This window comes from Argiope bruennichi, chromosome 9 (genome assembly GCF_947563725.1).
Source record: "Argiope bruennichi chromosome 9, qqArgBrue1.1, whole genome shotgun sequence".
In the NCBI taxonomy this organism is placed as follows: Eukaryota; Metazoa; Arthropoda; class Arachnida; order Araneae; family Araneidae; genus Argiope; species Argiope bruennichi.
In genome coordinates, this window is record NC_079159.1 from 65797324 (window position 1) to 65811446 (window position 14123).

A 14123-nucleotide genomic window follows, 5' to 3' on the forward strand; every position below is an offset into this window, starting at 1 on the left:
GAAAAGATGTAAACGCGATGATTCAAAGTCGCAATGACTTAAATTTATCATATTTGGTATGTGATTTTATCACTACAAATGCAGTTTTGTGTCGAATTTTTATTTCCATTGATTGGAAAATAGCGTCTTAAACACAAATTTGATTTTAGGATATTATTAACCGCATACCAAAGATTAGATGCCAAATAAATCGCCAAGAGAGATTCAATAGAAATAACAATTTCACGTCAAAGGTAAATATTTTGCAAATATTGTATGTCAATTCCATGCAAGCGTTCTCTGGGTTAACACCTTTATTAGAGAGTATGCGAGAGTTTTAAGGAGACCACTACAAATGGTTATACGATAATATTATCCGAACTTTTGTGAAAACCATGTCAAAATTTGACTTAATATTTAATTAATTAAGATTTTAAGAAGTCACTTAATGGTTCACATTCCCCACAATCCTAAGTTTATCTGTGTCAAATTTAGTTGCTGCAAGTTTAAAGGCTGCGCAGTAGAGCATTAACACCTTCTTTCCCCCCACTTCTTCTTTATTATTCATAAAAGATTAGTGAAATGAATATTATCTTCGAAGAAAATCCACCATTTCGAACGATTCTGTTGTAAGAAATTCGTAGCCAATCTAAAGAGGTCAATTCATGATTCTGTGATATAAGCCAAATAGCTTCGTTGATGTATTTTCTGAATGTAGTGCGCATCTTCAAAGAAGGATAATATAACGTGAGATGAAATTTGAAATAGTTTGCTTTGCCAAACGAATTTAATTCTATAGAAATTAGCTCAGTCAATTCAATTTGCTTTGATGTATTATTGGGAATTTCCTTTATTTGACTTTTATTTTGATAATTCTTTCTTTCTCTCTCCATAATACACACAGACTAAATGATGGTTATCTTTACTTTTCTTGCAGTGAAATATTTTGATAATTCTTTCTTTCTCTCTTCATAATGCATACGAGCTAAATGCGGTTTGCCCTTACTTTTTCCGTAGTGAAATATTTTGATAACTCTTTCTTTCTCTCTCCATAATACTGCGATTTGCCTTTTTTTTCGTAGTAATATATATATATATATATATATATATATATATATATATATATATATATATATATATATATATATATATATATATATATATATATATATATATATATATATATATATATATATATATATATATATATATATATATATATATATATATATATATATATATATATATATATATATATATATATATATATATATATATATATATATATATACAGTAAAACATTTTTAGAAATTTCTCACTTATATGTTATTTCATTCACAATACCAATTCATTCATTGCAAATGTCGTAGTGAAGCATTTCGTTTATTTATATAACACTAAATATTAAAATCATATTATCCAATACTCTTATTGGCTAAATTTGATTCTCTGTTTCCTTATCAGGAAGTGAAATATATGTAAAATAAAATCTCATTTATACGTCCCTCTTTCATACGTCATTTCATCACAATCCCGATTCATTCAGTCCCGTGATAAAGCACTTCATTTATACGACTCAAAACTTTGATTATGCATCGCTTACCCCCTTTCTAGGATTTTGCTTATTGATGGGGGGACTTTTCCTAAACAGTAGTGGAGAAAACATCTTTTTATATCCAGCCGTGTCCAAGTACAAGTCGTAGAGAAGGGCAGAAAATCTGAGAACATTGCATGGCTAGAGGATGGGGAATGGATGATTCGAGGATTAGTTTAGGATTACTTGAACGGATTGTTTTCCGTGATAAGCATGTCATACTTAAATTTCATTATTTTTAAGCGCGCATATATTTTCTCTGTATCTGTCCTATTTTTTTTTTTTTTTTCAAAAAAAACCTAAAGTTCCTTGAACGATTAAAATACTTAAGTGAAATATAAGGAACGCAAAATTTGAACAAAATTAATGCAAAATTTGAATTTGCTACCATTCGTGCAGTAAAGTGTTGGAAACTCTATTAAAAAAAACCATTTGACAGCTGATAGTTTAGGTTTAGTAAAAATGGAGCGTTACACGATAGAACAACGTGTTAACACAAGATTTGAATTAAATAAAAACACAATTTTTCTTTAAATTGTTATATTTTTATTGAATTGTAAAGTACACTGAATATGGTTATGTATGGAGTAACACACAGGGCAAATAGCCTTCAGGCTTTGCTGGCACATATGCACTCTTTTGTCGAAATTGTCGATGACCTTTTTGCATATATGTGGCTGAATTTCGTTGATGTAGCAATGAATTTTTTTCTTCAATGCAAGCGAGTTTGTGGGCTTGTCGGCATAGAACTTTGACATCAAATAACCCCATAAAAAGAAATCCAATGGTGTTAAATCACGCAATCTAAGGGACCAATTATCAAATTTTCGAACTGTGGCAGCCAGACTTTCATCATTTTTGAAATATTGTTCAACAATGAAAACACGTTGTTCTATCGTGTAACTATCCATTTTTATTAATCCTAAATTATCAGCTATCAAATGGTTTTTTTAAAAATATGTTTAGAAAACTTTACTGCACGAATGGTGGCAAATTGGTAGGACACGAATCGTAGGGCAACGTTTACAAGAAAGGTAGTATTTTTTTCTTGCTTTTCCTATAAAATATTAATTTTAGAATTTAATTATTTGTTATCTCAGTACTATTTTACTATATATTACTATAGTATATAACACCAGTTTATTACTATAGTGTTATCTTAAAAGTATTAAAATTATTCCTCTCAAAAGAATTTGTATTAATATTATTAAATATATAACTATCAAAGTCGTTTACAAAAATTTTAATTATATATTTATTCATTTGTATGTCGTCTTACGTCAGCTCTTTGAAAGACGTTTAAATAATTTTTATATAAATGCTGTTGATATTTTTGAATGATGAAACTATGTTTGAGCGCAAATTACACCCACAAAAAATACTTTTACATGAAGTTGAAGGTGCTATTAAATGCTTTTGAATGGAATTAAACATGTTATTTGACCTAAATAAAAAATTCTGTAATAAGAACTTATTCAAAAAGAAATCTTTTTTTAGTTATACCAAAAGAAAATATTCATATAATAAAACTTGCTCAGTGAAAAAATATTATAAATGAGATTTTGTTGGTTTCTCAAAAAATATCATCCAACAAATCTGACACAATAATGTTTTCGAAAATTATAATGTATACATAAGAGTAATATTTATGTAAGTTTTTAAATATATCTGTTCTTTTTAAAAACTTTGAATGTGTTTTTGTCAACATGTCTCAAGAATTTTTCTATTGAAAAATATTTTCAAAATTGGCAAATTTTATAATATTCTGCGTTTAATATATGATTCATTTCTTTAAATTTAAAAAGAAGACAAAATTTACTTAAATATCTTTAATTTAGTTATTTCTTTGTACCAATTTCTTTAATTGTAGTAATTGTAGTGGCAAAAGTGTTCATTGGATTCTTTTATTAGTTTTTTTCTCTTAGTAAATTAAGTTTATTTTCCAATAAAGATTTAAAAAATATAGTTAATTTATATATTGGTTTAAAAAGTAATTTACTTTTAGTGAAATCTATAACTTAATTCATTTTAATATTGTATCTAAAATATTAGAAGTAGGAAAAAGTTTTCACGGGGGGCAAAAATTCAATATTTGTTCAAGCATTTACTGTTTTTTTTTTCCTTGGCAGATTTTTGTTTTTGTTTGCTTGGGTTTTTTACTTTATTTGATAGGTTTTCATGCTTTGCGCTGACAGAATAGAAATTTGTAACAAAAATTTTAAAAATGAAAAAAAATTGTTCAAATTATACTCAATTGGACACTTGCTGCAAATATTATTAGAAATGGATAATGTTTAAAATTTTCACAAATGGATAATGTATAATATTTTCATCAATGGATAATGTATGATGTTTTATTCTTAGATAATGTTTTCACCAATGATTAATCAAAATGATACAGAAATAGTTATATAGTATCTTAATAATTTTTACAAACGATTACCATTAAATATGAGGTATGTTTATATACCTGTAACAGAAAAGTATTGTCGATATTGATGTGTGGAAATTGGGCTTACGAAGTGTAGAATCTGAAAGAAATTCTAAATTTAAAAAAAATGCTCTCAATTAGAGTGGTTTGCAAAGTTTCTTAAGAAAAGGCTAGTAAATATGGCTCTTCATAAATCCAAAATTTCTGTTTTTGAGACATATTTTAAAAAGGTCTGCAACTTTGATTTATAAAAAAAGTTAAAAATTTCTGCTGTAAATAATAGAATAAACCCTAAATGTAAATTAATTTTTATTTTATAAAAATTAATTTGTACTTAATATTATTTTTATATCTAAAAACTTTTTTATTTTATTTAGGAAATGACATGGAAGACCGTATTTTGAGGTATAATTAAGCAGAATAATGTTTTGCAAATTAACAAGGAGTTACTTCTTCTGAAATAATTTATAAATTCAACAAAACTGTGTCACTTGAAAAAGAATAGAAAATAACCTATGCATTTATCATATTTCTGGACATTACTAATCGTTTTGTAAATTTACCTATTTTGAAGTTTATAGTAAAAAGCTTTATTACGAATCGAATTCGCAGATTATTACGAATTGAGTTTGTTCAGATCATTCAGAATGATTGAAAGAAAGTCGTGATTGTTTTCTTCACTATTTTTTCGTATGATTGCAAATAAAGATCTCATTTACAACATGTAGTCAAAATTGATACTTTTTATTTAATATTATCGCAAAAACTTCTTAATTAACTTTATATAATATTTCTAAAAGTATGTAACATTACCTAATCTCCTGAATGTTTTTCCTCTTTTAATTTGCGATCCGATAATTTAATGCGAAAATTTTTTAACATGTTATAGAATATATAAAACATTGCAGTTTAGTAATTTTACACTGAGTAAAAATCCAAATATTAAAAGCATATATAAAATGATAATAAGCATAATTGTGAAATAGACATTACATTACATCGCGAAATCGTTTGCAAGTTTTTTTCATAAATTTATATCTGCATCGTCTGCTTTCAACAAATGTGTTTATAGTTATTTAATCTATCAAAATGTTTACATTTTGAGTTGTGCAATTGTGAATATCAATTTTTGATGAAGCGTGTATAATGATTTCTAGAAATACTTTTTTTGACTGGATCATCCTAGAATTTATATATATATATATATATATATATATATATATATATATATATATAATCATAACGTGCATAGAACTCGCTCTTATTACTGATTGTCGAATGGCAGCATTTATCTACATATGTAAAACAATAACGTATGTGACACAAAATCTCTGTTATTACATATTGTTGAATGCCAACAGTCAATTGTAAATAAATCATTCTATGAACATTTCAGACTACTGCATTGAATGTTGTCTTAGAAAGAATTTCTAAAATATAATTAGAAGTGTTTTTTTATAAACTTCACCAAAAACTTTATTCACATATATGGAAGAAACTATAAAATAAATCAAGAAATAGGAGTCAGATAAAATTTAATCGGGCTCGAACATAGGCTTAACCATTTCCAGATGTGTAATCGCTATGGAAACTGAAGATCATATCTTCCAAAACTAATATCTTATCTATCTTAAACTATCAAAAATAGTCTTTTTATCATCTTAAAACTTTAAAAAAAAATACTTTTTTTAATGTTATCACTTTTATTTCTGATTTATGTTTCCTTTATCTTTAATATATTTTTTCAATGCAATACACAATTTGTAACAATTTTTAATGTTATGAAATTCAAACACATCCATCAAATCTTTCTTTAGCGTACTTTTGCCGAGGTTAAAATTAAGACTAAAAAATCTTGTTTTGGATATTGATTCCGAAGTAGGATATTTATTTCTGCTTTTTTTTCATAATATTTACGCTTTATAATTTGATATGACTTATTTATGTATTAAATTAATGCTTTTTTGGTCTTATCAAATTATAAAGTGAAATTAAAAAATCTATACATTTTACATTAATATTTAACAGTTACAAAAGTTAAGAATCAGAGAGAACAAGCCGGTCGCTAAAACTGGCTAGTATATATATATAATATACATAGCAGAGAAATCGCTCATATTACTTATTATTGAATATCAACATTCAAATGAAAATAAAGCGTCATAAACATTTAAGACTGCTGCATTGAATTTTTCTACTGAAGGCCCATAATTCAACACTTCGCTTGTTTAAGTAATTAAAGGAACTGCAAAATATTACTATCATTTATCAGCTGCAGGCTTGCGGTGTTACCAATAACTCCGTTTACTTAGAGGCAAGAATATATAAAAGAAATCAAAATGATAGAATCAGGCATCAATAAAAGTTTAATTGAGCTCAAAAATAAGCGTAACTGTCACCAAATGGATAAGCGTTATAAATTTGCCTATGGAACTGTTGTTTATATCACTAAATTTTTGTTTCAAAACGATGGTTTTACATTATTTTTAGCTTTAGAAAAAATTACCTTTTTATTGATATCAATTTTATTTCTGAATATTGTTACAAACCTATAATTTTGCTTCCCAACACGAATAGTGTCATCATAAGTAAGACCGTTTTACAGTCATCTGTATTGGATGCTGTCAGATGCCTAGCCAGTTGATCCCAGAGCTTGGTGATAAACTTGGCGACTATTTTGCGGCTTGACGACGAATTTTGCGACTTTGTCGATAAAATGGATTATGCTCGAAAGTTATGCTCGAATTTTGTCGATCCGTCCATTAGGAACCGAGATACGCCTGATTGGTCTAGAAGATTCTAAGCCCACCTCCCGGGAACTATAAAAGGCCTGCACTTTCAAGCTGTAGGGGTTGTCGAGAGTCGTCGTCGTGAATTATAGTCGGAGTCGCCGACACGTAACGAGTCTTTGAGAGAATAGTGAAGCAACAGCGGGGTGCCAATGTTGTGTGGAGAAAGTGCTGAACTGTTATGTGCTGAATCCTGTTGTCTACTGTGGAGGCAGCGTCGTATCTTGTTTGTAGTATCCAGTTGTGAGAAGTAGCGAGTCGGCAGCTAAAACGGAGAGACCGTTGAGCGAAGTTCCGAGGATCCCATCTCCTGATGGATTCTGTCTGACCACTTCGTGTGTGGTGGCCTATTATTACTTGTGGGTCACTGCCTGCTATAGTGTGCCCGATTGGACAAATCTCGTTGTATGGATAGATGTATTATCATTTTTAAAATTCCATCTCTTGCAGGAAACAAAGTTTGCATCATAGGACCTGGTCAGCTAAATTTTCTCTATACTTCTTTCTATCCAGTGATCCTACATTTCAGGGTTACAATATGGTCCAGCAAAAAACCATAACATGGCGGCCCATATCATGACAGATCCACCTCCATGATTGAGAGATGGAAGGAGACAATCACGATCATACGCTCGTGCAGGTATCCTCCAAACGTGCATCGTCCTGTTGTAGGGAAAAGTGTGAAACACGATTCGTCAGACCATATTACTTTCTTCCACTTATCAATTGATCAAGTTTTGTGAGTGTGACACCACTATAAACGACGTTTACCATTAACATCTGTAACAAGTGGCTTGGGAATTGCTGCCCTGCTATAAATGTTCGGTTTATGAAGGTGCCTTCTAACTGCAATCACTGACACTGGAGAATCCAGATGGGGATTGAGCTTTGCAGTCACTTTTGCTGCAATTGTTCGCTTTGTAGACATTACAATCCACTTCAATATCCGTCGGTCTCTATTACTGAGCTTCTCTTTCCGCCCTCTATTTTGCTTTGTCGAGCTTGCAATGCCGCACCGTGTGTATGCTGTCATGACTTTCGACACCATACCTCTAGAAAAGACTAAAAGAGGGAATGTTTCGGTCACACTTGCTCCAGCTAGACTGGCTCTTACAATTTGGCCTCTTTGAAAATCTGGGAGGTCTGACATTTTACGCTTTTAAAAGAAGTCAAAGAATTACAGAACTTTAATAAAACTAACCCATACTACGGTTAGGAATCCCATACTACGGTTAGGCGAATATATAATATACATTGTATCTATAAAAAAACTGGTGGCTATTATCATATTTTAATGCTTACGAAGCGCATGCAAAAAGGTCACTTTTGTTCACAGGGGTTTCCATTATTTTGATAACCACCTGTATACCTTGGCACGCATACCTTGCGATTACAACTATAGTTGCGAATCAAATTTTGGTTCCAATCAGTCGCCAAAAAAAGCGTCCAAAATGCATAACAGCATGATAAATTCAGTAAAAATGCTAGAATACGTCAAAGATCTATATTTCGTAACTATTGTTCACCGGTACCATGTAAAGCATTCTCGGTCTTAACCAATGTCCACAATTTTATGTCAGAAGGAGAGGGAAATAAAATCTTTATTGGAGAATATGCGAGAAAGTTTTTCGGGGACCGCTCATCCTAGTTGTAATCAGTGAATCTTTGGACTCTCCAGTACTTTGTTGAAAGGATCATGAACATCAAATATGCATAAGAAATATAATGGACGTTAAGCGCCTGTTAATATTCTTGGATTAGTGGGTAACCAATGACTGCTAGTTCCACAAAAAAAAAATGAACCTTGCTCCTATTTCTTTGTTTGAAAGGTTTTGTGAGATGGAAGATATTTGTTACTCCATTGTAATCACACGTGCAATTGCAAAATAAGTGCAAACTTTGCTTACTCTCTTTTACAGTTTTTTCACAAGATATAAATGTCTATCGCAAGTATTTTGGATCATTTATGGACGGAAAGTTAATATATTTTCTTATGGTTTTTGAATTTTATCACCCAATTCCGATGTTTGGATTTTATAGCCATTCTCTAAAAGCGGACATCACGCGTCACGCTAGTAATGTGAAAAAAACTCACTCACGTGCATTTCCCACAACTTTACGTTCTTTGCTGCTTGCTGTAAAGAAACTTAATGAATTTCTGGGCGCATTTAAATTAAATGATGTCAAATGCCTTAGTAGGAATCCACTATCGTTCTACTTCTTTGTACTTAGAAAGTATATAGTTCTGTTATAGTTATTCAGGAGATAAAAATTCCATCTTCAGACTTTAAAAAAAAATTTTCAGTTCAAATAAACCATTTTTGGAATTACGTCTATCGATATTAAAAGCAAAAGAATTAAATGTATTATTTTGATAATTTTTTTCTTGCTGATATTGAAGATATGTATTTGATTTTTGAATCAACAAGTAGGCTGTCTATCTTTGTGTAACAGGCCACAAAAATTCTGAATTGCATCAGTTTGATGAACGGAATTTGTTATGTAGTTTGAGTGTGAAGCTAATTAATTTATTTCAAATATTGAATCTAATCGGTTAACAGATAAAATTTTAAGTGTAGGGGGGGTTACATTAACTTCCCGTTTGAAAGCAATACCTCATAATTTGGAACCATGGTTAGAAGACGAGTACGCACTTGAGATGCTATCACTTATCCAAACTTTCACACCACACTAACGGGGGATATCTGATTCATGAATTCAGATTTAACGTGCATTAGTCCCGCATATAAGACAAATTTTTAATGGAATAATGTTTTGAACCTTCTACTCCAACCTTTCGAATCTTTTTCTCAAAATTGACATTAATACTACCTATCGCAACGTTAACGTACTACCTATCGTTTAACGCAAGTAAACGTTAAAGCTACAACGCAAGCAAGGGTGAATTTTTAGTAGCACATTTGAGTTAAAAATCTAAATTCTGTATGAAGTTGGTTGTGATCTCATATTATCTGGAGCAGAAAATGCAAGAGCCTTTGAAGTCTTTCTGACCTTCCGTCAATAACTGGCAACGATATTTTCTGTTTAAAATTAAAAGAAACAAAAGTCTTTGAATATATTCAAGGGATATTGATATTAATAGTTTTAAGGTTAAGATAGCATTACAATGCTGAAATTTTCCAATCAATCATAATTCCTTTCAGAACACGTGGTAATGCATATTGTACATTAGCTCGAACATAAGATATCTATATATTCGGTAAAATACCATCTGAACCAAACTTTGTGTAAATATTCTTTTTGTGAAGGATAATCTTCTCCTGGTTATTTTAAGGGACACAGAAAACTACAATTAAAAGAAGCCAAACTTAAAATAATGACGCTGTTTTAGACGCTGAGGCATTGGCATCTCTTAAAATTTCTATTTCCTTTCAAACTAATTCAAGCATTCGCCGGTGATCGTACTTTCGATCAAACTAGATCACTTGATTGAAAATTCTATTATGCTCGATTTCACTTTAAGAGGAGCGGAGAGTGTATTTGTTGATGGATTGATAAAGATTCATTATTTATCTCTGATACGTATAGCATGTATGTTAGTATGCTTATTTTGCTTTTTAATTCATATTTTTTTCTATAGGATTGCTGTGAAATTTTCCGAAAATTTGTAATTTTATACCTTTATAAAATTATTTAATCTTCAGTTTCATAATATATTTTTATTAAATTATTTTATTTCGTATTTAAAGTAAAGATTATTTTCAGTAGAAGAAAGATTTACCAATCATTTGATAATTGCCTAAATTTTGATTCTCATCGAACTTGATCGACTAGCTCGATACAGTTTAGACAAAATTGAATTTTCTGTAATAATAAAGCTTGACCGAAAATTTAAATTTGATAGAGATTGATCGAATTTTCGATACTGATCTATATTGATGGAACTTTCGGTTTTGATAAAATATTCATGATAATCGAAAATCAATCCCGCCATTATTTTTCGATTGGTTCGGCGGCATTGTTTTGAACTGTTTCGAAAAGGGGTATATTTGTTGCTGCAATGATAGATCTTTATTATAAATTATTGTTAATTCTATGTTGATAATAGGACGATGCTAATGGGAATATATATTAGGGGAAATGATAGATGTTTATTACTCGAATTTATTTCAAATAATAAGATTGAATACAGCCGGCGTCCTGGCATAGGGGTAGCGCGTCTTCCCCGTGATCTGGGCGTCCCGGGTTCGAGTCCCGGTTTGGGCATGGTTGTTCTATCTGTGAGATGTGTGAATGTGCCCTCCTGTAAAAAGGGGTTGTGCAAGCGAATGAATGATGCGTGAGTGGCAAAGTCGTACTCTTGGCCCTAGTTGGCGCTGCTATAAAAAATAAGAGACGTTCCCCTCAGGCTTAAATCGCTGTCTTCGTAACAGCGGGCTTGTCAGTGGCAAGTGCCATAAGAAACAAACAAACAGATTGAATACATGTTCACTTTTTTTACACTCCTACACAATTTTTAATTTCTTTTCGTTTTCTTTTTTTATTCTTGTGCCTATTTTATTTTCAAATGTGAAATATTCTCAATCGTTTAAAAATGCCTCTTATTTAAAGATTCAAGATATTTTTAAGGTATTAATTTGTTCTGTTTTTAAGAAATATTATTTGTTTTTCTATCTTTAACTTCTTTTAAATAACCCCTGCTCTCTTTTTATTTTTCATTTCTATATTTCGAATGGCAGAATATATTAAATATTGATAGAATAACCGAAAAAAAATATGCATAATTTGTATAATATGATAATTCATAAACATAAGCGCTGTGTTTGAATGTTGATTATTCTTTCGATGAGTTTATATTAATGATAATATAAAATGGAGTATTATTTATCCCTGTTTTCCTGTTTATCTGGGATCTAAAAATTCTTTTCTAAAATTTTAATATAATATTTTTCTTCTTATTCTAAAATTGTTTACACTCCATAAAGCTTGTTATTCATGTTTCACACATTTCGGAATTATTATTTTAAAAAGATTTCCTTTTGGTTTCTAAAATCGTAAATTATATTAAAGCTTCTTTAGTTGTATTCATCCAATAAATATTTGCAAAACAGTATTATATGAATAACGCAAAATAAAAGTAATAATGTTATTCGTATGTAGAATTAATTTTTCATAACATTAGACTTTAGATTTTGAAACCGATATTTAATAAAAGTACTTAATTTTGAATATAAAAAGTATTAATCTGTTTATTACTATTATATTTGAAGAATGCCGGAAACTGGCATTTTCTAAATCAGCATTTAAAAGGGTAAAAATTTAAAAATCCTTTCATCATTATAAGAATTGAAATATAATGATGAACTGCAAAATGGAGGAATTTCTTAAGCGATATAGTACTCTCTAAAAACACTCTATTAAAGAGATTTTAATAGAATATTTTAAATTATTTTATTAGGAAGAAAATCACGAATATTTTTATGACTTAAAGCATAATTCACCGGAAAAAATTAAAAATTATCTCTATAGAAATTTTGATTAGTCAGTAGATTAGGAAAGATTATTTATAATTCCAATAAATAAATAATAAAATGATGGTATATCGGGAAAACTCGAATTAAGTTGGACGCTATATCGCGATGATAAAATTTGGCCATCGCCGAACCCGATCACAATGATGTTTTTTCTTGGAGTTTAGATGATCACGAGATCAAGAAATGATTGCACCTTGGTTGCATTTTGTGTGTTCAGAAATTCATATTAAATATATGCAATGTTTTTGAAAAAAGTTCAACGTTAAATATTTATAGATAATAATAATTCAAATTTCATATTTTGTGATTTCTTTTTTGTTGCCATTAGGTATTTTTTGCCACTGGTGGTAGGTAATGGTTAATATTTTGGTTGTTGGGAGCCTGAGTTCTTGGGAGTTTCATCTTCGGTGTTGCGTTTTATTACGCCGAAGTACATCATGCATTACTTTAACATATGAAATTATGCTTAGAAAACGCATGAGTTAGGTAATAAATGGTTTTCTTTAACTTAGGTTTATGTTATCAACTTGTTAAGTATTACTTTTGGAAGAATGTTCTCTATACTAGTGATTATGAATCATCGCTGTAAGTGCATATATTTATTTAATTCATTATATTTAAAGATAAATCCGTCGGTAAAAATTATTATGCAAATAACATGATGAAAGTTTCCTTTTCTTTTTTTAAATTTAGTAATTAATATGTGTTTTTTCACAATATTCAATTAAATTTAAAGTGTTTGATTAAAAAATATAATAAGATTCACTTAGGTAAATAAAAAAAGTCCATATATCAATGCATTCCATGTCTAATTAATGCATTAGATTCTACATTTTATATTTTAAAATGTATCGATATTCTCTCTCTTTTTTTTTCTGAATTTCTTTCCAAATTTCTGTTGATGACATTGTTTTTTTTTGTATTTTTTTCCCCTTTTCAAGTAAAAGTTATTTCTTATTTAGTTTCATTTACGTAAAAAAAATAATAATATCCCGAATGAAAAAAATCCGTAATAAAAAAAGTCCATATATCAATGCATTCCATGTCTAATTAATACATTAGATTCTACATTTTATATTTTAAAATGCATCGATATTCTCTCCTTTTTTTTTTTTTTTGAATTTCTTTCCAAATTTCTGTTGATGACATTGGTTTTTTTCCCCCCCTTTTCAAGTAAAAGTTATTTCTTATTTAGTTTCATTTACGTAAAAAAAATAATAATATCCCGAATGAAAAAAATCCGTAATAAAAAAAGTCCATATATCAATGCATTCCATGTCTAATTAATACATTAGATTCTACATTTTATATTTTAAAATGCATCGATATTCTCTCCTTTTTTTTTTTTTTTTTTTTGAATTTCTTTCCAAATTTCTGTTGATGACATTGGTTTTTTCCCCCCCCTTTTCAAGTAAAAGTTATTTCTTATTTAGTTTCATTTACGTAAAAAAAATAATAATATCCCGAATGAAAAAAATCCGTAATAAAAAAAGTCCATATATCAATGCATTCCATGTCTAATTAATACATTAGATTCTACATTTTATATTTTAAAATGCATCGATATTCTCTCCTTTTTTTTTTTTTTTTTTTGAATTTCTTTCCAAATTTCTGTTGATGACATTGGTTTTTTTCCCCCCCTTTTCAAGTAAAAGTTATTTCTTATTTAGTTTCATTTACGTAAAAAAAATAATAATATCCCGAATGAAAAAAATCCGTAATAAAAAAAGTCCATATATCAATGCATTCCATGTCTAATTAATACATTAGATTCTACATTTTATATTTTAAAATGCATCGATATTCTCTCCTTTTTTTTTTTTTTTTTGAATTTC